General features: G+C 45.2%; 1 protein-coding gene across 4 annotated transcripts in view; it reads right to left on the bottom strand.

Moving 5' to 3' along the window:
* The window catches only part of CHRM3 (cholinergic receptor muscarinic 3), a 1,211,018-nt gene that overhangs the window by 164,865 nt on the left and 1,023,473 nt on the right, over positions 1-22,680 (bottom strand). The window lies entirely within an intron of this gene.

Genomic DNA, 22,680 nt, shown 5'->3' with positions numbered 1-22,680 from the left:
TACAATTATATACAGTGATGGCATACAAATAAATAAATAAAAACAAACAAAAAAATAAACAAACAACTAAATAAATCATTCTTATAAGGTACTTTTGAAATAAAAGTTTGTTAAACTGAACTCTTAGTAGCATTGTAATTATAATTTCAGTAGAAATATAAGCAAGGATAGCCAGCAAACTGCTTCTACAAATTATCACCTCCTACACAGAAATCAGCACATTGTTTACTTTTCAACTGTCATTTGAAATTGCCATCAGTGGCACTGTCCTCAGTTATCACTTCGAAATCTATTTTAGGTTTTTTTTTCTGCTGATGTATTATACTGCAGGGATTCATATGAACATGCAACCCCCTGGCAGTGACTGCTAACTTCCCAAGTTTAGATTCACTTGCAATAGTACCTCCTCCCAACTGGAAGTGACATTTCTTAGATACAGTATAATTTATTAATATTTTACTTCAGTGCATATCTACCGTGTATTTGATAGTTACATTCCCTGAAAAATAGGAAATGAAAGCCAAGCATGCTTCTGATAATCAATTCTTAGAATGTATTTATTTTTTATTTATTTATTTTTAACTTTTCTATTCCGACATTCCTGTAAAAGATACAAATCACATCGGTTTACAATGGAACTCCAAAATTCGCTCAGGGGCGATACAAAGAACAGGGGATAAAGGTATATAAAATGTTAAAGAAATAGTTTTATAAAATGTGCACTAAGAAATATTGCCATTGACTATCAATTTATATTTTCTTGGTTTCTGTGTAGGTTGTGATATTGGACAAACATATGACTCACATAGAGATATTGTCTAGGAATATTCAAGACCATATAGTTGGTTACATGTAAAGGCTGTCACATCCTGCAAAAATCGATGAGCCATGATCGATAAGAGGTAGATATTCAGTGCCACTTAACCGGCTAAGGGAAAGCCCCGTTAATGCATGCGATAGGCCCTTACCGCATGTGAAAATGTCTTTAACGCATGTGATAGCACCATATGGTATGGTGCAAGAGGAGTTGGGTTTGCTATTGCACAGACTTAATGCCGATTTTAACTACACCTTTTTCAGTAGTGATAAGTTGTGCAATAGGGCCATAAGGTTTTATCACATTGTCTCCTGAAAGCCTGTTTTAGTAGATTTGAAAAAAAGAGAGAGAGAGAGAGAGAGAGAGAGACGCGTGCCACCGGGCCGTTTGAAAATAGGCCTGGCGCACGTAGCCTTTTAAAATCTGCCCCTATGTCACTCTACTATTTATACCACTGTAACAGGAGGGCACTTTAAACTCAGAGTGGGGACTGGGGTAGGTTGGGGGGGAGGAAGTTTTACATGCACAGTAGGAGATACACAGCAAAGTTAACATCACTGAAGATTTTCTACTGTTTGAATCGCTGAAAGGTACAAGAGGAGTTGATTTGTACAATGCACTCTCTACCTAGGTTGTTTCACTATATACCTACCTTGTTTGAAGCTAAGTATGTTTGAAGCTGTGTATGTAAAACTGCCCCCCAAACCTGCCCCCCAACCCCACTCCGAATTAAAAGTGCCCCCCCTTACATTAGTATAAATAGTAGAGTGGCATATTATTCTCTATGGAGCAGATTTTTAAAAGTACGCCCACGCGTACTTTGTTCGCATGACCCGGCGCAAACAAAAGTACGCCGGATTTTAATAGATACGCGCGTAGCCGCGTGTATCTTTTAAAAGCCGGGGTTGGCACGCGTAAGGCTGCACAAAATCGGCAGCCTGCGTGCGCCAAGCCGCACAGCCTGCCTCCGTTCCCTCCTGGTCCAGAGGCCGCAGCCACGCCCTCGGGCTGGAACCATGCTCGCAGCCCCACCCCTGGAACGCCCTCAATGACGCGCCAGCCATGACACGCCCTCCAACACCCCCCGACGCCCCCCAGGAAAGCCCCGGGATTTACACGCATCCCGGGGCTTTGCGCACGCCAGCCATGACACGCCCTCCAACACCCCCCCCGACGCCCCCCAGGAAAGCCCCGGGATTTACACGCATCCCGGGGCTTTGCGCGCGCCAGCAGCCTATGCAACATAGGCTCAGCATGCGCAGGGGAGCTTGGGGCAAGTTTTCGGGGGGGAACACGCGTATCTTACGCGCGTACCCCTTTGAAAATCTGCCCCTATAGTCTCTCTCTCAGTCTGTCTGTCTCTCTCTCCCTGAATGGCATGTGCAATAAAACCTTTTTTCCGGTAATGCACAACTAATGTGGGCACATCGCACAGAAAAAAGTATAGTTATTTCTGGTATTAAAACCCACATTGCTGTGCATTACTCTGTCGCATTTGATGCTAGGAGCTGCGCATTACATTAGCTCTGGCCAAACTCCTTCTACTTATTTAGATTTATATTCTGCTTTTCGCACTTTTTTCAGCACCTCAAATGGATTACATTCAGGTACTGTAGGTATTTCTCTATCCCCAGAGAGCTAACAATCTAAGGGGGTTATTTTCTAACCCTTATCGTGTGCAAAGGGCCCTAACGCATGCGATATGATGCAAATTAGGGGGAGGGGAAGAGTTGGTGGTGTTTTCACTGCCGGCGATAATGTTAATAACATTATTATCAGCAGTAGCGCACCGAATAACTACACCTTTTATGGTGTCATATTTGGTGCGAAAGCCGGCAGCTGGCACACTGCAGTGGTGCGAAGGCTGTAGGCTTTTGCAGGCCCACCACCCCCGGTTTTCACCATTCTGCATTAGAATGGTGAATCTAGCCCTAAGTTTGTATCTGAGGCAATGTGGCAAAGTGACTTGCCCAAGGTCACAAGGAGCAACAGTGGGACTCAAACCCTGGTCTCCTGGTTCATAGCCCACTGCTCTAACCACCAGGCTACTAAATGCTACATTTGCATATTAATGCACGTTGTGCTATTTAACACACACGTTATGGCATTATCGTGCTAAATACGGCATTATCCAGTGGGCAGAGCATGGGTATGATTGTGAGCAGTCAAGTTAGCTGGATAAGTTATTTGGCTAACTCCAATTTTCAGAGTTAGCAGGAAAACTTATCCGGCTAACTGTGATAGGGTCCTAGACCTGTCCTAAAGCTAGCTAGCTAGAATTATCCAGATAACTTTTAGATAGCTGAGTATATTCAGTGGCAGAGCCACACCACAGAATATTCAGGCTAAGTTAGCTAAATAGGTTTATCTAATTAACTAGCTCAGCCACATAGAGGTTGAATATGGACCTCATTGTTACTAGATCTGTGAACTATAGATTAAAAAAACCCCCAAATCATTTATAACATTTTAAGAAGAAATATGCTGAAATGCAATTTGTTAGAAATGTAACTGACTTCTTAATATTGCATCCCTTTTTCTTAAAACCTTGAACAAGTGCAAAAGTGGCTCTGCTTTATTAAATTATAACTTTGCCTCACAGTAGAATTATTACTGGGACCTAATCTACCAAGGACACAAAACTTAATTTAAATTAAGACATATATTTTGTTTCTGTACCTTTTGTACCTTATTTAGCCATCAATTTGACATATAAGAGAAAAGCATTCTTATTATGGAGACAAAATGTTAAAGTTTATTAAGCAACCCGGCCTCCCTTCACCTCTGACAAATAAGGGAACATAGAGGCCCATTAAGTAGGCTAAAGATCATGGCCCCTCCTGCTATGACTTTGTTCACCATGAAACCAGATACTGGATTGCGCCAATCTTCAGCTTTTGCAAAGAAGGCCATCCCATCCCTGTATGACTGCCCCGTATCCTTGGAGAGACCTGATTGTCTGACAGACAGAATTTAATCAACCACTTTCTGACTGTTGATTGGATCATATTGCCATTCTTGCTGATGAGGGAACTCATCAGCCATATCCTCAGATACAGGCTCCTCCAATTCACTGGGGCAACAGAAAGGTGCAGCAAGTCTTATGCTGCCGAGCTTCAAAATACAACATATCCACTCCTGGATCCAGGTTGCCAAACATGGTCAACTTGTCGCAGAAAGAACTGTAAATCTTGTTCCAGACCTCTGAGTTATGCCTGACTCAAGCAATGAAATTCAGCTGCAGGCACATTAATACAAATTCCCTCAGGAGATCAAACTCAAGGAAGCATTTAGTTGACTGCAAGTTCATTTGATAGATTCCACCACTACCAGGTTGTCACACTAAAACAGGCAGTTAATGTGTAGGACAACCATTATGGGCAAACATCTAAGAACGAAACATTGCAGGTTGACCAGATTTATTACTTAAATGTATTGGGGCAGATTTTAAAAACTTGCGCGAGCGCGAACAAAAGTACGCTGGATTTTATAAGATACGCGCGTAGCCGTGCGTATCTTATAAAATCCGGGGTCGGAGTGGCCTTGGAGGGAACTTTCTTTCGCCCTCCCCCCACCTTCCCCTCCCTTCCCCTACCTAACCCATCCCCCCGGCCCTATCTAACCCCCCCCCTTAACTTTGCGCGCGTCGGCCGGCTGCCCCGCTCCGTGGTCCGGTCCCTGGGGCTGTTCCGGAGGCCGCGGCCACGCCCCCGGGCCGAAACCACGCCCCCGTCGGCGCCCCCGAAACGCCGCGCCCCACCCCCTAAACGCCGCGTCATCCCGACACACCTCCCGACACGCCCCCGACAGGAAGCCCCGGGACTTAGGCGTGCCGGCGCAGGGGTTTTAAAATCCGCCCCATTATGTGTGGCAGTATGCCCTATAGAAACCCTCAGAACACCTTAATAGACCGGTCTCAGCAGTCTGGGCCCGGTCCACTTTAAAACAGGGCATTCTGGGTCCAGGTTGTCTCCTCTGAACAGGTATAAAGCTTAGGCTCAGAAGTTAGCAAGTCAGGCCCTGGAGAAGATGAAGACATGGCAGCTCTGTTGAATACTGCTTGATGGATGTGTGTGATAAGAAGTGTTGCTGAGGTCAGCTGCTTCTATGTTACGACTTGAGTATGTATAATAAAAGTGTGCAAGAGTAAACTGGAGTGCAGACTGTAATTTTCCCTCCAGCCAGCCATAGAATGCGCATGCTCTGTGACATAGGATATCAGGTCAGGGATGTTCTGCGCTAAGCGATTGGACTGGCAGAAGTCCAAGCCTCCTAGAAGTGTCTGAAAAGAGAAGAGTTTGTAGTTTGAAGAGAAGAGTTTGAAGCAGGAACTCTGCTTCAAAGTGAATGATGAGAGAGGGGGTTTTCTTGCAGAAAGTGTTTGCTCTCAGTACTGCATAGAGAAACACTAGTGCAAAAGGCACTCTGAATGAACAGAGAATTTTTTGGGGGGAGAAAGTGTTTGCTCTAAGCAGCACACTGACAAATACTAGAGTAAAGTGCACCGAAGGAAGAAAAAGAAACCTTCAGAGGTTTTTTTCCCCCTTCTTTTTCCTGGTACCTTACACATCAATCCCAGAGGTGGCAATAGGCCAAGGGGGTTATCCCTGCCTTTTTGTCAGGGGTCAAGCAATGAGTAAGGGCCAGACAGGCCAGCAGGCGTTTTTTGTTTTCCTTTCCCTGGAGAGACAAATGCAGGGGTTTATTTCCTGGGGAAAAGAAGAAAGAGGAGCTGGAGGGCTTAAGAAATTTGCACAGTAAAATATTTCTACATTGTAGGAGTTCCCCAGTCCCAAGAGCTGGCTGAGAGGGAAAACATAAGGATGACAATTCAGTTATCACAATTTTATGGCATCTATTGTTTATATTATGTCACCTCCTCATTTAGATTTGGATATAAAATATTTTCTGTGATTTGCAAGGATATAAAATTAGTAACAAAATTGTTGTGGAAGACCAAATGTCTTTATTTTGCCTCATGGAAGGGATTCAATGTTTATTTGCTTAATTAATCAAGGTAATATGATTCATATTTCCAAAGTTTGGAATGATCTATAGTTATCTATCAAAGAGGAGTTAGACTTGATGCGTTTTAAGCGTAAGGTTGATGGAGTTAGAGGTATAACTTAAGGTGGAAACAATGATTGTCTCATTATAGATCTTGTGCCAGTCTAGCCAGAGCATGAATTAATTATGATGGTTTATTTTATATTTTGATGTTGTATTATTTTTGTTTTTATGATTGTATTGCTGTTTTTGTTTCTAACTATGTTCATCATTTTGAAAGATTTCATTGTGAAAGCTGGAAAGCGGTTCATAAATATTCTATAAATAAATAAATAAATATTTCATAAGGGTAAAATCATTTCAGCTCAAACAATGTTCTTCAACCCAAGTTTTTCTCCTTCCATTTACGTGTATTTTTATACTGCTCCCAAAAAATTTCTATTTGTACTAAAGCAGGAAGAAAATGGTACAAATGAATAAACACTTCCTTTCAGTTTTTCCAGTTTATAGACCAAACAGTGTAGAAATCTCTTATCAACAAAGCAGGATTTAGTAACTGTTCAATATGATGGTAACTTTCAAACCGGTGTGCGGACTCTCATTTGCATGTACACATCCGCCCATGCCCAAGGCTGTGGCCATTTTATAACACAAAGGGGCCGATTTTAAAAGTTACGCGCGCAGGGGTACATTTGCTTCGGTGAGTTCTTGTGTCTTGAATCCTTGTTCCTGTCTCGTGTTCCTGGTTCCTGACTTCGGATCGGCTAGCGGTGATTCCTGGTGTTTGACTTCGGACTGGCAAGCAGTGATTCTCTGGTGTGTGACCTCGGACTGGTAAGCGACGACCCTCTGGCACTTGACCTTGGACTTCTTCTTGACCATCGTCTCCAAGGGCCCACCTAAGTCCCAGTGGCCCAGGTTCCTACGGGCTCCTCCCGGGGGGACCACAGGCTTCCAGGGGTGAAGCTCCAGTCGGCCCTTGCACCGAACGCTCGACCTCCCAAAGGTCCACCTAAGTCCCAGCGGTCCGGGTCCCTACGGGGCTCCTCCTGGGGGGACCGCGGACTTCCAGTGGCGAAGACACATTTCCTTCCTCGACGTCACGACTCTTCGTCTGTCTCTACAGTTGCCCCTGCCTCCAGTGCCGAGGCTCAGCTGGTCACGTCTTCTGTTCCTGCCTCGCCACCCGACGGGAGAACCTACGGATCTTCCTCTTAAGGTATTCCATCCTCCCATCGGCCCAAGGGTCCACAAGCCTGAGCATAACAGAGTGAAAAAAGATTTCTCCGATTAGTCTTAAATGTGCTACTTGCTAACTTCATGGAATGCCCCCTAGTACTTCTACTATTTGAAAGTGTAAATAACCGATTCACATCTACTTGTTCAAGACCTCTCATGATCTGAAAGACCTCTATCATACCCGCCCCCCCCCCCCTCAGCCATCTTTTCTCCAAGCTGAACAGCCCTAACCTCTTCAGTCTTTCCTCATAGGGGAGCTGTACCATCCCCTTTATCATTTTGGTTGCCCTTCTCTGTACCTTCTCCATCGCAACTATATCTTTTTTGAGATCTGGCGACCAGAACTGTACACAGTATTCAATGTGCGGTCTCACCATGAAGCGATACAGAGGCACCATGACATCCTCTGTCTTATTAACCATTCCCTTCCTAATAATTCCTAACATTCTGTCTGCTTTCCTGACCGCTGCAGCACACTGAGCCAATGATTTTAAAGTATTATCCACTATGATGCCTAGATCTTTTTCCTGGGTGGTAGCTCCTAATATGGAACCTAACATCGTGTAACTACAGCAAGGGTTATTTTTCCCTATATGCAACACTTTGCACTTGTCCAATTTTGATATACGCTTGGACATCTCCGGACACTTGTGCGGAGGTAGGATTAACTCAGAGCATCACATTCCTGGAGTTAGTTCCCATACTGCTTATAGTCAGAACGGGTCATGTTTCGCACCAATACCATTCATTAGAGCGCGACACATAGCGGGGCTTAGTAACAGGTTGGCAGATGCTTTATCCCATTGCTAAGAGGGAATGAGCCATAAGCAAGTACCCACAGTGGAAGCGACAGGATCTGAAGCCTCGAACCACCTATGGGGGATGGGCGCTGACTACCAGAGACCTCCTAAAAGGATCGTTTGCTGGTAGCACATGGTCAGCTTACTGCAGGAGCCAAGTGGAGGGTCCCCTTGCCTGGGACAAGGGGACCAGTTTACCAGTTCGTCCAGTTAGCAGATAGGTTCTCCAATAGCTTACCCTTCCCACAGTTACCACAAACCTTTAAACCCCTCAGATATGGCTTGATCCTTTTAGTATTTTTAACTTATATGACATCCATAGTAGAATAAAGTTATGAGGCAGGGGACCTCGGCGCGCGCCAGAGCGTGTAAGTATTTATGCGAACATCTCTGGTTCACGCCCCGAAACCCCCACACACTTCCCAGTCCATGCCCAGGCCCCACCCCCTTTTGAAAACTTTGGAGATGTGCGCTTTGGGAGATACGCGTGTATCTAGCTGGCATTTAAAATCTGCTTGGTGCACGCTAGCCCAACTTATTCACCCATCCCCTAATTAATGTGTGCGCGGGGCTTTTAAAATTCACCTTTAAGTGTCACCTTAAATGTGGCAAGTGCCTATTGTTTTCAGCAGGGTTGCAGAAGTTCAGTAGTATTTAATATTTTACCAAATGTAAGCTTTAGGATTTGAAGCTCGAAATAGGCATCTTCCAGCTGGCAACACAGAGCAATACTTTGCTGGAGGAAAAGCCTGGTGAACAATGCTGACCAAGTATCATCAGTCTCTCAAATACACTAAACTGTATATAAATAGCATCACCTTATACTCATAAGTTTCTGGGGTTCTTATCCATGGCATAAATCTGTCTTTGTCCATGAAAGTTTCTCTTATTTTACTTATATTCTAGCCCTTGGGCTGACCACTAACCACCTTTCTATCCCTTTGGCTCCTCACTTCCTATTGTATTTTAATTGGATAATTCTCTATCTTTTAGTTCCATTTTTAAATTGATCTACTTATATGCAAGGTCCTGCAGAGGATAACTCATTTCTGCTTTTTTCACTAATGCCATTATGTCACTAATACCATTATATCCTTTACTCCCACTCCTTCAGTTCCCATCTCCTTTCTGTTCTATCTTGCAGTCTTCTTGCTGTTTCTGATAAGAAAATCATCCTCCATAACTTTGAGGCACATTTTTAATGCTTTCTTTATACTCCTATCTAGAAAACCGTTTCAGTTCCCTTCTAAAAATGCAGTTTCCTCCATGTTTTGACATTTATCTCTACCTTCACAGTCTACCTTGCTATTATATCAATATTTATTTTCTATGGCAGAGTATATAACTATTGACTTGATTCTATTTTTTGATCTGTTTTGGTATATTTTTAATATTATAATTAAATCTACTATTCACACAAAAAATATAAGCATGTAGTAGTAATCAGCTAAGTTGATTAGGGCCAGATTTTGAAACCTACGCACGGGCATAGATTTCTGTGCGCAACCCGGCGAGCACAAATCTATGCCGGATTTTATAACATGTGCGTGTAGCCGCGTGCATGTTATAAAATCCGGGGTTGGCACGCGCAAGGGGGTGCACACTTGTGCACCTTGCGCGCGCCAAGCCCTAGGGGAGCCCCGTTGGCTTTCCAAATACGGAGCGGCCTCGGAGGGAACTTTCCTTCCGCCCCCCCCCCCCCACCTTCCCATCCCTTCCCCTATCTAACCCGCCCTCCAGCCCTATCTAAACCCCCCCCGACCTTTGTTGACAAAGTTGCGCCTTCCTCCGGGCAGGCGTAGATTGCGCGAGCCCCTGGCACGACCGCCGTGCCAGAGGCCTCGGTCCCGCCCCCGGCCCGCCCACTCCACACCCCTTTTTTCAAGCCCCGGGACATACGCGTATCCCGGGGCTTGCGCGTGTCGCTGAGCCTATGCAAAATAGGCTCGGCGCGCGCAGGAGTGGGTTTTCGAGGTTACGCACATAATATACACGCGTAACCCTTTGAAAATCCACCCCTTAATGCGTTGAATGTTTTTCAACCCTTTTTATATTTTTCCATCTGTTTCTCCCATCATCTTTCAGAATCCCAATCTTGTCTATTCTGTAAAATTTTATAAGCTGATTGGCTGAATATCTAGATATATCTAGAATGTAGCATTGTTTTTCTCATGCCTCAAAAAATTCTATGGGCTGACTTCTATGATATTTGGAAATATCCCTTGAAGATTTATTCTTGTACACATTTTTTTTTTCTATATGTTCAAATTTTGCAGAAAAGAGAGCAATTAGTCCACCAGTTCACCCAGTCCTTCTCCAGGTCTTTCATACCCTCCTGGTTCTTCAGCCTGAACAACCCCAGGTTCACCCAGACCTCGCACCCATATTACAAATATTTAATATCATTTATATCAGAAAATTAGCAAACGTAAATTAATGTGAGCAAGTTGTCAAATCTATGGGCCTGATTTTAAAAAGCATTTATTCACTTAAAAATGGATTTTACTCGAGTAAATGCACTTTACTCGTATAAGTGGGCTTTTGAAAATTGCTACAATATATGCCATGAATTGTCCATAGGATTTGCTCGCATAAGTGTCCTTTACTCAAGTAAATGGCTTTTGAAAATTGCTACAATAGCAGTTACATTTACACGTGTAAATCCTTATGAAAATTACCCCCTATGTGCATGTCTTTTAAAATAGCTACTTACACACATAAATATTGGCTCTGCCTCAGAATGCACTAGACCTCTTATTTTCATGTACGTATATGTGCATGCAAAAGTGAAAATGCGCGCATATTTTTTACTTTTATAAAATATGGAATATGCATATAGAGGCTACTTATGTCCACATACCCTAATTTTTACCCGCATAAAGGGTAATTTTTAAAAGGATTTACATGCTTAAATCTGGGTTTTACACATGTAAATGCACTTTAGGCATGTAAGTGGGCTTTAGAAATTTGCTACAATATATTCCATTGCATTTTCAATAAGTTTTACATGCATAAATGTACTTTTAAAGGTGAATTTTAAAAGCCAGGTGCAAGCATCAATTAGGGGAAGCGCGAAGAAGTCGGGCTTACGTGCACTGACTGTATTTTAAAAAGCACCCAGATATGCCTGTAAAACCTGCGTGCACATCTGAAAAGTTTCCAAAAAGGGGTGGGATGTGGGCAGGCCATGGGCATTTGGGGTCTGGCCAAGAGATGTGTGTGTAAATAGTTACGTGCCCTGGTACATGCCAAGATCCCCTGCCATGTAATTTTATTTCTGCTACGGATGATCTGTAAGTTATAGGATCTGTGGTACAGTGGCGTAGCCAGAACTGATTTTTTGGGTGGGCACAAGGTTAACATGGGTGGGCTGAAGGTATGCAGATCTGAGACCTACTAGTTGTTTTCTTATTGATAAATAATGCCATATACTGCACCCTACAATGGCTTTCTAAGTAGTTTGCAACAGCCATTATGCATCATGCGTGAAACTTTAAAATATTTACCTCAATTATTTCAAGCACTTACCAGCATTAAAAATTCCTTATTAATCAGAATTTATTTTATATTCATTGCAGTTTATAAATGCACAAGTATGGAAAACAATCAGATCCAATCATGTAATAAAACATAAATTAATGTATTCTTTCATGAACCATCTTTGCAGAAAACCAGAAATCATCATAAATACAATAAAATATTAATCATCAGAACAGGTGCAGCGCCGAGCTAGGGCAATTCACATTACAACTAACATGAAAAACGTTTCAAATTCTGGTGTCACCTCAGCAAAAAATAACCCTCCACTGCTATTTTGTGAAGTAACACAATACCCTGCAAAGAAAGAGGCATCTAGAACCTTGCCATACAGTCACAGCACTGACTCTCAGGATTCAAAAAACAGCAACCTTATGAAAAAGCAGCAATGCAAATACTACACCAGGCCCTAGAACATTAATATATCACCTACAGGGAATAAAAAAACAAGCTGGACTAGTACTACAGAGAAACTACATGTTAGCAGAAATATGCATTTCAGTCACACACACAGGCAAAACAGAGACCGATCTTTACTTAATATAGAAATAAGAGACCACAAATTAGAAACAGAAACATGCAGATAAAACCAAAATAGAAAGCCTGAGAAACTAAAATCTCTGAACAGTGGAATACTGAAGAAAGAGCAAATACAAAAATATAAGAAATGCACATTCCCAAAGATGGCATATCTAACATCTCAAAATAAATTTTTTTTATACCTTTGTTGTCTGATCTTTGTATTTTTCTAATCAGTTGGTCCTGGTCTCTTTTTCCTATTTTTTCCCTTGTCGCTCATTTCCTAATTCCTTTTCAGTGTCTTTCTTCTACTACTGACTTCTTCCCTTCCACACACACACATACACATACACGCTTTCTCTCACAGACTCCCTCATACACTCAAGCTCTCACTCTCATATGCTCTCCCCCCCCCAACACAAGCTCACATTCTCTGCAGACATACATACAAGCTCACACTTTCTCACCCCTCCCCAGGCTTACATTCTTATGCACACACAGATGCACATCCAGGCACCCATTCTCACCCACACACTCAAACCCAGACTACCATTCTCACCCACAAACCGATGCTCCTATTCTCACCCACATATACACATATTCAAGTTCCCATTCAAACCCACACATACACATATTCAAGCACCCATTCTCACCCACACATACACACATTCAAGCACCCATTCTCACCCACACACACAAACCCAGACTCCCATTCTCACCCACACTCCCACTCTCACCCACACACAAACACAGACTCCCATTCTCACCCACACATACACACATTTAAGATCCCATTCTCACCCACATATACACACATTCAAACATTCAAGCACCTATTCTTACCCACATATTCAAGCTTCCATTCTCACCCATACACAAACCCAGGCTCCCATTCTCACCCACACACAAACCCAGGCTCCAATTCTCACCCATATATACACACGCATTCAAGCTCCCATTCCCACCCACACACAAACGCAGGCTCCACACATACACATTCAAGCCCGCACACAGCTTCCGCTTCCTCCCCCTCCCAAGCAGGAAGATCAGTTGGCCTCTCCTGCTGCCACCGGCCTCCTGCTATCTTTGGGCCATATGGCCCACCGATCTTCCTGCTTGGGGGGGGGGGAGGGGGAGGAGGCGGAAGCTGTGTGCAGTGCTTCTGCTCCCTCCCCCCCCCCCCAAATAGAAGATCAGTGGGCCATACAGCCGCAGGATCGCTTCCCCATGTGTGCTGTGCAAATGCATGGAATGGCACGCCAGCCCTGGGTCCTCCTCTTCGCCGCACGGAGATGGGATCTCGCGACAGCCTTGCAAGTCCGGTGCTCCACTTCTGGTTCCAGTTGGGTGGCAACTGCCCACCCAGGCCCACCCATGGCTACACCACTGCTGTGGTAATTGGAGGGTGCCTAGACTATCAAACTAGGGGGGTTGGAGGGCTTAGGTGAGGGTTGAGGTTGGAGTAGACAGAGGTTGGAGTGGGAGAATGCAGCAGGACTGTTTGCGATGGAGAAGGTACAGAGAAGGGCTACCAAAATGATAAGGGGAATGGAACAGCTCCCCTATGAGGAAAGACTAAAGAGGTTAGGACTTTTCAGCTTGGAGAAGAGACGGCTGAGGGGGAGATATGATAGAGGTGTTTAAAATCATGAGAGGTCTAGAATGGGTAGATGTGAATCGGTTTTTTACTCTTTCGGTTAGTAGAAAGACTAAGGGGCACGCCATGAAGTTAGCATGGGGCACATTTAAAACTAATCGGAGAAAGTTCTTTTTTACTCAACGCACAATTAAACTCTGGAATTTGTTGCCAGAGGATGTGATTAGTACAGGTAGTATAGCTGTGTTTAAAAAAAAGGATTGGATAGGTTCTTGGAGGAGAAGTCCATTACCTGCTATTAAGTTCACTTAGGGGCGGATTTTCAGAGCCCTGCTCGCGTAAATCCGCCCAAAACCGGGCGGATTTACGCGAGCAGGGCCCTGCGCGCCGGGAAGCCTATTTTACATAGGCCTCCCGGCGCGCGCAGAGCCCCGGGACTCGCGTAAGTCCCGGGGTTCTCCGAGGGAGGCGTGTCGGGGGCGTGTCGGGGGGCGGGCCCGGTCGTCACGGCGTTTCGTGGGCGTGTCGGCAGCGTTTTGGGGGCGGGTACGGGGGCATGGCTACGGCCTGGGGCGGTCCGGGGGCGTGGCCGCGCCCTCCGTACCCGCCCCCAGGTCGCGGCCCGGCGCGCAGGAGGCCCGCTGGCCGTGCGGGGATTTACGCCTCCCTCCGGGAGGCGTAAATCCCCCGACAAAGGTAAGGGGGGGGTTTAGATAGGGCCGGGCGGGTGGGTTAGGTAGGGGAAGGGAGGGGAAGGTGAGGGGAGGGCAAAGGAAAGTTCCCTCCGAGGCCGCTCCGATTTTGGAGCGGCCTTGGAGGGAACGGGGGTAGGCTGCGCGGCTTGGTGCGCGCCGGCTATACAAAATCCATAGCCTTGCGCGCGCCGATCCAGGTTTTTAGCAGATACGCGCGGCTCCGCGCGTATCTACTAAAATCCAGCGTACTTTTGTTTGCGCCTGGAGCGCAAACAAAAGTAGGCTATTCGCGCGCCGTTTAAAATCCGCCCCTTAGAGAATAGCCACTGCCATTAGCAATGGTAACATGGAATAGACTTAGTTTTTGGGTACTTGCCAGGTTCTTATGGCCTGGATTGGCCACTGTTGGAAACAGGATGCTGGGCTTGATGGACCCTTGGTCTGACCCAGTATGGCATTTTCTTATGTTCTTATGTAGTTAACTGGTTAGCAGCTGAATATGGAGCCCTATGCTACTCGCCCTAAAGCATTCTGTATTGAAGACGGAATCTGCACAGAGAAGATACCCATCCCTAAATCAGCAAGATGTTTGCAAATATAGTAACAGACAGTGCTGAACCCTGCAGAACATCAGTGGATAGTGGGAACTGAGAGGAGCAGGTATTACCCATGGAGACCTGTTGGCTGCATTTTGCTAAGTAAGACATAAACTACACGAGGTCAGTTGATGCAATGCCCAAATAATTCAACCAAGCTAACATAATTGAGTATTTCAAAGTACTGAAAGAAGACACTATATCAAGGAGCTCTTATATAAATGTGTTACTCCATCAAACCTCCAACAATGCACATCGAAGCTTGACAAGAATAATAAATCAATGTTGTGAGCAGGACAGAAGCCAAATTGAAAAGGATCCAATTTGTAATTTGTAATTGTCCATAAACTCCTGTAGTTGCTTTAATATGACACCCTCAATTACCTTCACCAAAAATAGTAATGAAGAAATAGGTCAGTAATTTGTGAGATCAGAGGAGTCAAATGATGCTTTTTTTTTTTTTTTAATCACTGGATGGATCAAGGCCTGTTTGAGTACATTTGGTAATTCTTTTTCTGAGAGTGAAGCATTAACCAACTTAGTAACAAAGTAACATACAGCTTTCAAAAGAATAGCGAAAGAATTCAGTAGACAATACAGAGAATTCATATCAGCAATCTGAATTATCTTGGTCATACTCACAGGTGCAAAATTTTACCACATGCTTGCTGAATTCCTTAAAGCTAAGCTGACTGGCTAGTGCTCTCTCTCACTTCTGTTCCTATCACTCAAAGTCATCCAAAGCTAGGTGAACAGGTAGAGGTTTGGATGAACTGGTGGAGGTGCTGGCAAACTAATCATCAAATGTATACACAAGTATTTTCATAAAAGCAGTGAGTGCATATGATGCAAAATACTTGCTTTTGTCCATAAAATGAAGGTTACTACATGTACAGGTTACAATTATTTCCTGCATAAAATATATGTGCATACTTTTATAAAATAGGTGCACAAACTATGTGGATTCCTGCATTGAAACTTGTAAATGAACTGACATACACACACATACGTTCAGGGCAGAGATAGCTGATATTTTATAAGCTGTGCAAATACTACCCACAATTTATATAAGACAGCCTTAATTTTAGAGGCACAGGTTATGTGCTGACATATGCACACTTATAAAACGTATCCTCAAAAGATCTTGAACGTTTGAAAAACATTTCGCATTTGTTCTCAATAAACTCTTCCAGTCTGGAAGTTGTTTGGAAAGCACATTTACTCCAAGACAATTGTCATTGACCACTAGCATCTTGCTTAACCTGTTTCACTTCCCTTCGTCACCCAAGCTCGTTCTCCTCTCTTGCTCTTTTTCTTCACTTTTGTTGATCACTGTTCATGTATTGAGGGTAATTTTCAAAAGAACTTCTATGGGCAAAATAATGATTTCCATTTAGAAAATTGCATGAACAATATGCATGTAAAAATATGCACACACAAATTACACGCACGTACATTTACATGCATCAGGGGTGGAGTCTAGGCAGAGTTGGGACTTACACACTTTTTGATTTTAAAATCAATTCTTTCACCAAAATTACGCATACTAAATAGAAGGTGTAATTGGGTATAGTTTTGCCAGGATAATTTTCAAGGCAGACTTATACACGTAAGTCTGCTTTGAAAATTGATGTAACTTGTGTGTGTATTTGCCAGTTAACTGTTACGGCTGTGGCTGCTGTACTACCGCCTCACCACCAGGGGTCCCTCTAGTGCTGGCTTTCCTGACAGGCCCAGTCCATCTCCTATGTCCACTCTATGCTCTGGGTGTGCCCTCTTAACCCTGCCTGACAGTTGCCTCGGTGCTTCGGCATCGAGCTCACCTGGGCTCCCTGCTCTAGCCTGCCTTGCGTGGCCTTCGGGCCTATCCTTGCCTTGCCTTGCCTTGCGCGGCCTTCGGGCCTATCCTTGCCTTGCCTTGCCTTGCGCGGCCTTCGGGCCTATCCTTGCCTTGCCTTGCCTTGCGTGGCCTTCGGGCCTATCCTTGCCTTGCCTTGCCTTGCGCGGCCTTCGGGCCTATCCTTGCCTTGCCTTGCCTTGCGCGGCCTTTGGGCCTTTCCTTTCTTTGCCTTGCCGTGTGCGGCCTTTGGGCCTTCTTCCTTGATTTCCATACCTGGCCTACGGGCCTTCCGTGTGTGTGTGTGTGGCCTACGGGCCCTCTGACCTGCCTTGCCCCACTATTGGTGTGTGGCCTACGGGCCTTCCGTGTGTGTGTGTGTGGCCTACGGGCCCTCTGACCTGCCTTGCCCCGCTATTGGTGTGTGGCCTACGGGCCTTCCGTGTGTGTGTGTGTGGCCTACGAGCCCTCTGACCTGCCTTGCCCCGCTATTGGTGTGTGGCCTACGGGCCTTCCGTGTGTGTGTGTGTGGCCTACGGGCCCTCTGACCTGCCTTGCCCCGCTACTGGTGTGTGGCCTACGGGCCTTCCGTGTGTGTGTGTGTGGCCTACGGGCCTTCTGACCGCCTTGCCCTGACCCAGCCTGGACCCAGACACTGCTGACTGCCGCCTGCCCTGACCCAGCCTGTACTTGTCACTGCCACTTGCCGCCTGCCCTGACCCAGCCTGTACTTAGACACTGCCACTTGCCGCCTGCCCTGACCCAGCCTGAACCCAGACTCTGATTCTTGCTGCCTGCCCTGACCCTGCCTGGTACCTGACTCTGGTTCGTGCTCCCTGTCTCTCTCCACCTGGAGCCACCCTGCTGGGTGGTGTTCACGACTCCTGTCCGGAGCCCTAGCGTAACATTAACTTAGGAGCGCGACAAAGGGGCTGGCCCCTTTGTGCGCCCCTTCGTGCGCATCCGAACATAGAAACTGCAACCACCCTCTCTACACTATCTGGAATCCTCTATACCAAACTCAAGCTCTCTCAAAACAGCCCATCCCTAACATTCGGCCAGTTTATCTAGCTATCACCCAGCCACGCCAGCATTCGTCCAGCCACACCAGCTATCTTCCAATTACGGAACAGCACCGCTACGCCTCACCAACTCTACCCCCTTAAAAAGACAATATCCACACTCCTGCATACCCTCTCAGACCATAGGATAACTTCTTCTGGCAAATCCCGTCCAAGCGAATACGATAATCCTATCAGGATGCTAGGATACTCAATTCCCATATTATATCACAACACCTCCCTCAAGATGAAGCCTCCGTTGCGATACCAACTCATTTCCTGCAGAAATCTCACGCCGGTCATGATCTCCCCTCTTACTCAACTCCTTGGGCTTGCCCTATTCATTCTAATGCTATGCAATGCCCAATCTATCACCAGAAAAACACACATTCTACACGACCACCTGCTCGACGCCAAACCACATATCTGTGCCATCACAGAGACCTGGCTGAAGCCAACTGATACAGTCCTGATAAATCAACTCCCCACACAGATATATGAGGTCTTCTCCATCCCTAGACAAAAGAAGAAAGGGGGAGGCATCCTCCTGGCGGCAAAAAAAGCTCTTAACTTGCTTCTTCAATCTGTGTCTCTTGTTATTTGGTTACGGTTAACCGCTTTGTTCGATGTAAACCGAGTTGATTTGATTTGTATCAAGAAAGTCGGTATATAAAAGCCTTAAATAAAATAAATAAATAAATAATTATGTGATGTTACAAATTACCCCCCATGAAGGGAAGTTTCAAAACCATTTCCATGGTAAAACAGTGCATTACCTGCAGAAATGGGCTTCTGAAAAATTGCCCACACTATTGGCTGGATTTTAAAAACTCTACGCGCGTAAATCCAGTGGATTGGGTGTGGGGGGGGGGGGGTGGGGGGAGTTAGAGTAGGGCTAGGGAGGGGAAAGGTTAGGGGAAGGGGTGGGAAGGTTAGTTAAGGGGGAAGGGAAGTTCCCTCTCAGGCCACTCCGATTTTGGAGCGGCCTGGGAGGGAACGGGGGAAGGCAGTGCAGCTCGACGTGGGCTCGGTGCGCAAAGTGCACAATTGTGCACCCCCTTGTGTGTGCCGACCCCCGATTTTATAACATGAGTGTGCCTGCGCGTGCATGTTATAAAATCGGGCATACATGTGTGCGTGCCGGGTAGTGCACGCACATGTACGCCTGCGCGTAGGTCTTAAAATCTACCCCTATATGCACATAAAATTATGCACATGGGGCAGATTTTCAAAGTGTTACGCATGTAAGTTATGCACGTAAACCCGAAAATCCGCTCCTGTGCGCGCCGAGCCTATTTTGCATAGGCCTGGCGAAGTGCACAAGCCCCGGGAACACGCGGATGTTCCAGGGCTTGAAAAAGGGGGCAGAGAGTGGGTGGGGTGGTCCAGAGGCAGGGGTGGGGCGCGCGCATGTTATAAAATCAGGCATAGATTTGTGTGCGCTGGGTTGCGAGCACAAATCTACGCCCGTGCGTAAATCTTAAAATCTGGCCCATAGAGCTTCTGTGCATGTATTTTTACCTGCAGTGTGAAGAAGCATTCGCAGAGCTGGGGATAAGGAGGAGTTGGCCCTTATGTGCATTCTGTTGTATTTTCAAATATATGCTTGTAAGTTTTCTCATAAAGACTACCAGCACAACTTAGCAGGCAGAAATATGTGTGGGTAGTTTTTCTGGCATAATATTTAAAAGGAAAGAACTGGTGTAAATTCTGTGGGTAACTGATTATGAATCAATGTGGGCAGTTACAAAATTACTCTCATTGATCTGGACAATTGATAGTACAATGCTTCTTTAGAATCTGAGGTAATTCAGGAGGAGTGGAGCCAGGCAGGTTCCTCTTCACAAGAGTGGAAGGATGGTTGAGAATTACAGGGGGCCCCTCCCTCGAAAAACATTACAGCTCTATGGCGTGTGGTTCTTTCTCACAACCAAACATACTGATACTTCACGCATATCCAGCATAGCTCTCTGCTTCAACGGCAGGGGAGAAGAAAAACTGATACTTCACGCATATCCAGCATAGCTCTCTGCTTCAACGGCAGGGGAGAAGAAAAACTAATACTTCACGCATATACAGCATAGCTCTCTGCTTCAACGGCAGGGGAGAAGAAAAACTGATACTTCACGCATATCCAGCATAGCTCTCTGCTTCAACGGCAGGGGAGAAGAAAAACTGATACTTCACGCATATCCAGCATAGCTCCCTGCTTCAACGGCAGGGGAGAAGAAAAACTGATACTTCACGCATATCCAGCATAGCTCCCTGCTTCAACAGCAGGGGAGAAGAAAAACAACCAATAAGAGCTGAATAACATAGTCTGGGTAAACATATAAGTATGGGTGTAGCTTTCTTATTGCGGCGGTTACTACCCCTACTACCCCTAACTAATCAAGCTTTATATTTCACTTGGATGCAGCTCCATCACTGCTCTCTGCATTAATGGTGGGGGTGGAAGGGAAATAGAACCAAAGAGCTAAGAGAAACAGATAAGTATGAGAAAAAAATGTGTGAAGCTTGCTGGGCAGACTGGATGGGCAGTTTGGTCTTCTTCTGCCGTCATTTCTATGTTTCTATGTTTATTGGACAAAACAATGCAGCTTGCAGCCCTTTAAGTGTGATGGTGGCCCAACCTCAAGGGACTGCCATTGCTTTAAAGGTCCAGCCGCTGTTGAAACCGGCAAAAACTAAAAGTTGATTGGGGTTCAGGGCTCAGCCCGGGCATGACACTCGAGGTGCCCCCAACACCTCAAAGGAAAAAAAAGGTTTTAACTACACGTAACCTTGCATTCAAAAATATCCATTCTTCCCCAACTCCACTAGTGACAAAACAATTTTGGGCGTATAATGCCCCTTCCCCCACCCCTATCCAAAGGTATCAAATAAAATTATTGGGGTTCAGTGGGATGCCACATCCCCATGCACACCCTGCACCTCTAAGTATCCACACCCCCTGAATCTTTAAAATGAAAAGAAGCTCCCACGATAGGGCCTGGGGTGCCCCCTAGCATCAGGCCTGGTCTCTGCCATTTTTCAAAACGGCACTGACCTGACATTGCCTCTATCACATGAGAGGGGCAAAGTCTGGGGATTGGACGAAGGCCACATGGCCTTGGTCTGATCCCTGGATCTTGTCCCAGTTACATGACAGGGGCAAGGTCAGGTTGGCGCCATATTGAAAAATGGCAGTGAACGGGCCAGGTGCTATGATGCTCTGCGGGCCCTATCGTGGGAGCTTCTTCTCCCTTTAAAGGATTGGGCGGGTGTGCTGGAAGGTGCTTGGTTTAGGGGTGTGGGAGGTGGGTCCCACTGAACCCCAATGATTTTATGTGATACATTTGGGGGGAAGAGGAAGGAGACACTATACCCACAACACTAGTGGGATTGGGGTTGGGGGGGGTATAGATATTTTTGAAAGTAGGGCTTGGGGTGGGGGAGTTCATAGTCATACATGTAGTTATAACTTTTTTTTAAATTTTAAGGTGTCAGGGCTGCCTCGAGTGGCAGCCCTGGGTTGAGCTGGGAGTCAGTCCCGACTCCTGCTCAACTCTCAGTTTTTGCCACGGCTCTTCATTTTTTTAATGCATGGCTCTGTAAATGTAATGCGGGAGCCTCAGGGCCCACATTAGGGTCCCAGGACTCCCACGTTACATTTACTGATTCTCCAAGAGGCGTTGTTATTTTATCACAGCTGACCACTTTCTCAGTCGGCCGCGATAAAATGTTACATCAAATTGCCTATTGATGACCTTCTTTGTATGCATTTCCATTATTCATGTATGCACATTTCATGCAAATTAGGTGATTGTACTAGGGGAGGGAACCTGGGCAGGGCCATCCAAATTATTACATCTATTACGTGTTATATGCTGTTTTAATGCATCTGCCAGGAAGTTTGTAACTGAGGAAATGGAAGGTAAATTGACTTGCCCAAGGTTATAAGGAATGGCAATGGGATTTGAACTCTGGTTTCCCTGGTTTGTAACCCACTGCTCTAACCACTAAGTTACTTCTTCACTTCAAAAACAGAAAATAGTACAGTTTCTAAAATATAATTTGTTACAAGTTCCGAGGCAGCAGGATTTGGGGATGATTTATCTGAGGATCTGAAGGTTACTAAAGAGATGGATAAGGCAATGGTATATGTCAGTAAAATGCTTGGGTGCATAGGCAGAGGAATGGGCAGCAGAAAAAGGAGGTAATAGTGCCCCTGTATAAGTCCTTGGTGAGACCTCAATTGGAATACTGTGTACAGGAGGCCACATCTTCAACAAGATATAAACCAAATGGAGTCAGCAGAGGTCTTTAAAATCATGAGAGGTCTAGAAAGGATAAATGTGAATTGGTTATTTAATCTTTTGGATAATAGAAGGACTGGGGGCACTCCATGAAGTTAGCAAGCAGCACATTTAAAACTTTTCGGAGAAAATTCTTTTTCACTCAACGCACAATTAAGCTCTGGAATTTGTTGCCAGAGGGTGTGGTTAGTGCAGTTAGTGTAGCTGGGTTTAAGAAAGGTTTGGATAAGTTCTTAGAGGAGAAGTCCATTAACTGCTATTAATCAAGTTTACTTAGGAAATAGCCACTGCTATTACTGGCATCAGTAGCATGGGATCTACTTAGTGTTTGGGTACTTGCCAGGTACTTGTAGCTTGGTTTGGCCTCTGTTGTAAACAGGATGTTGGGCTAAATGGACCCTTGGTCTGACCAGTATTGTAATTCCTTATGTTCTTGTAACCTGCACACATCATAAATATTAATGATGTACCTGGCAAGTACCCAAACACTAAGTAGATCCCATGCTACTGATGCCAGTAATAACAGTGGCTATTCCCTAAGTAAACTTGATTAATAGCAGTTAATGGACTTCTCCTCCAAGAACTTATCCAAACCTTTTTTAAACCCAGCTACACTAACTGCACTAACCACATCCTCTAGCAACAGATTGACTAGATTGGATGTTGCGGGTTAAAAG

Source organism: Rhinatrema bivittatum, chromosome 3 (genome assembly GCF_901001135.1).
Source record: "Rhinatrema bivittatum chromosome 3, aRhiBiv1.1, whole genome shotgun sequence".
NCBI lineage: Eukaryota > Metazoa > Chordata > Amphibia > Gymnophiona > Rhinatrematidae > Rhinatrema > Rhinatrema bivittatum.
This window is presented reverse-complemented; position numbering and strand designations above follow the sequence as displayed.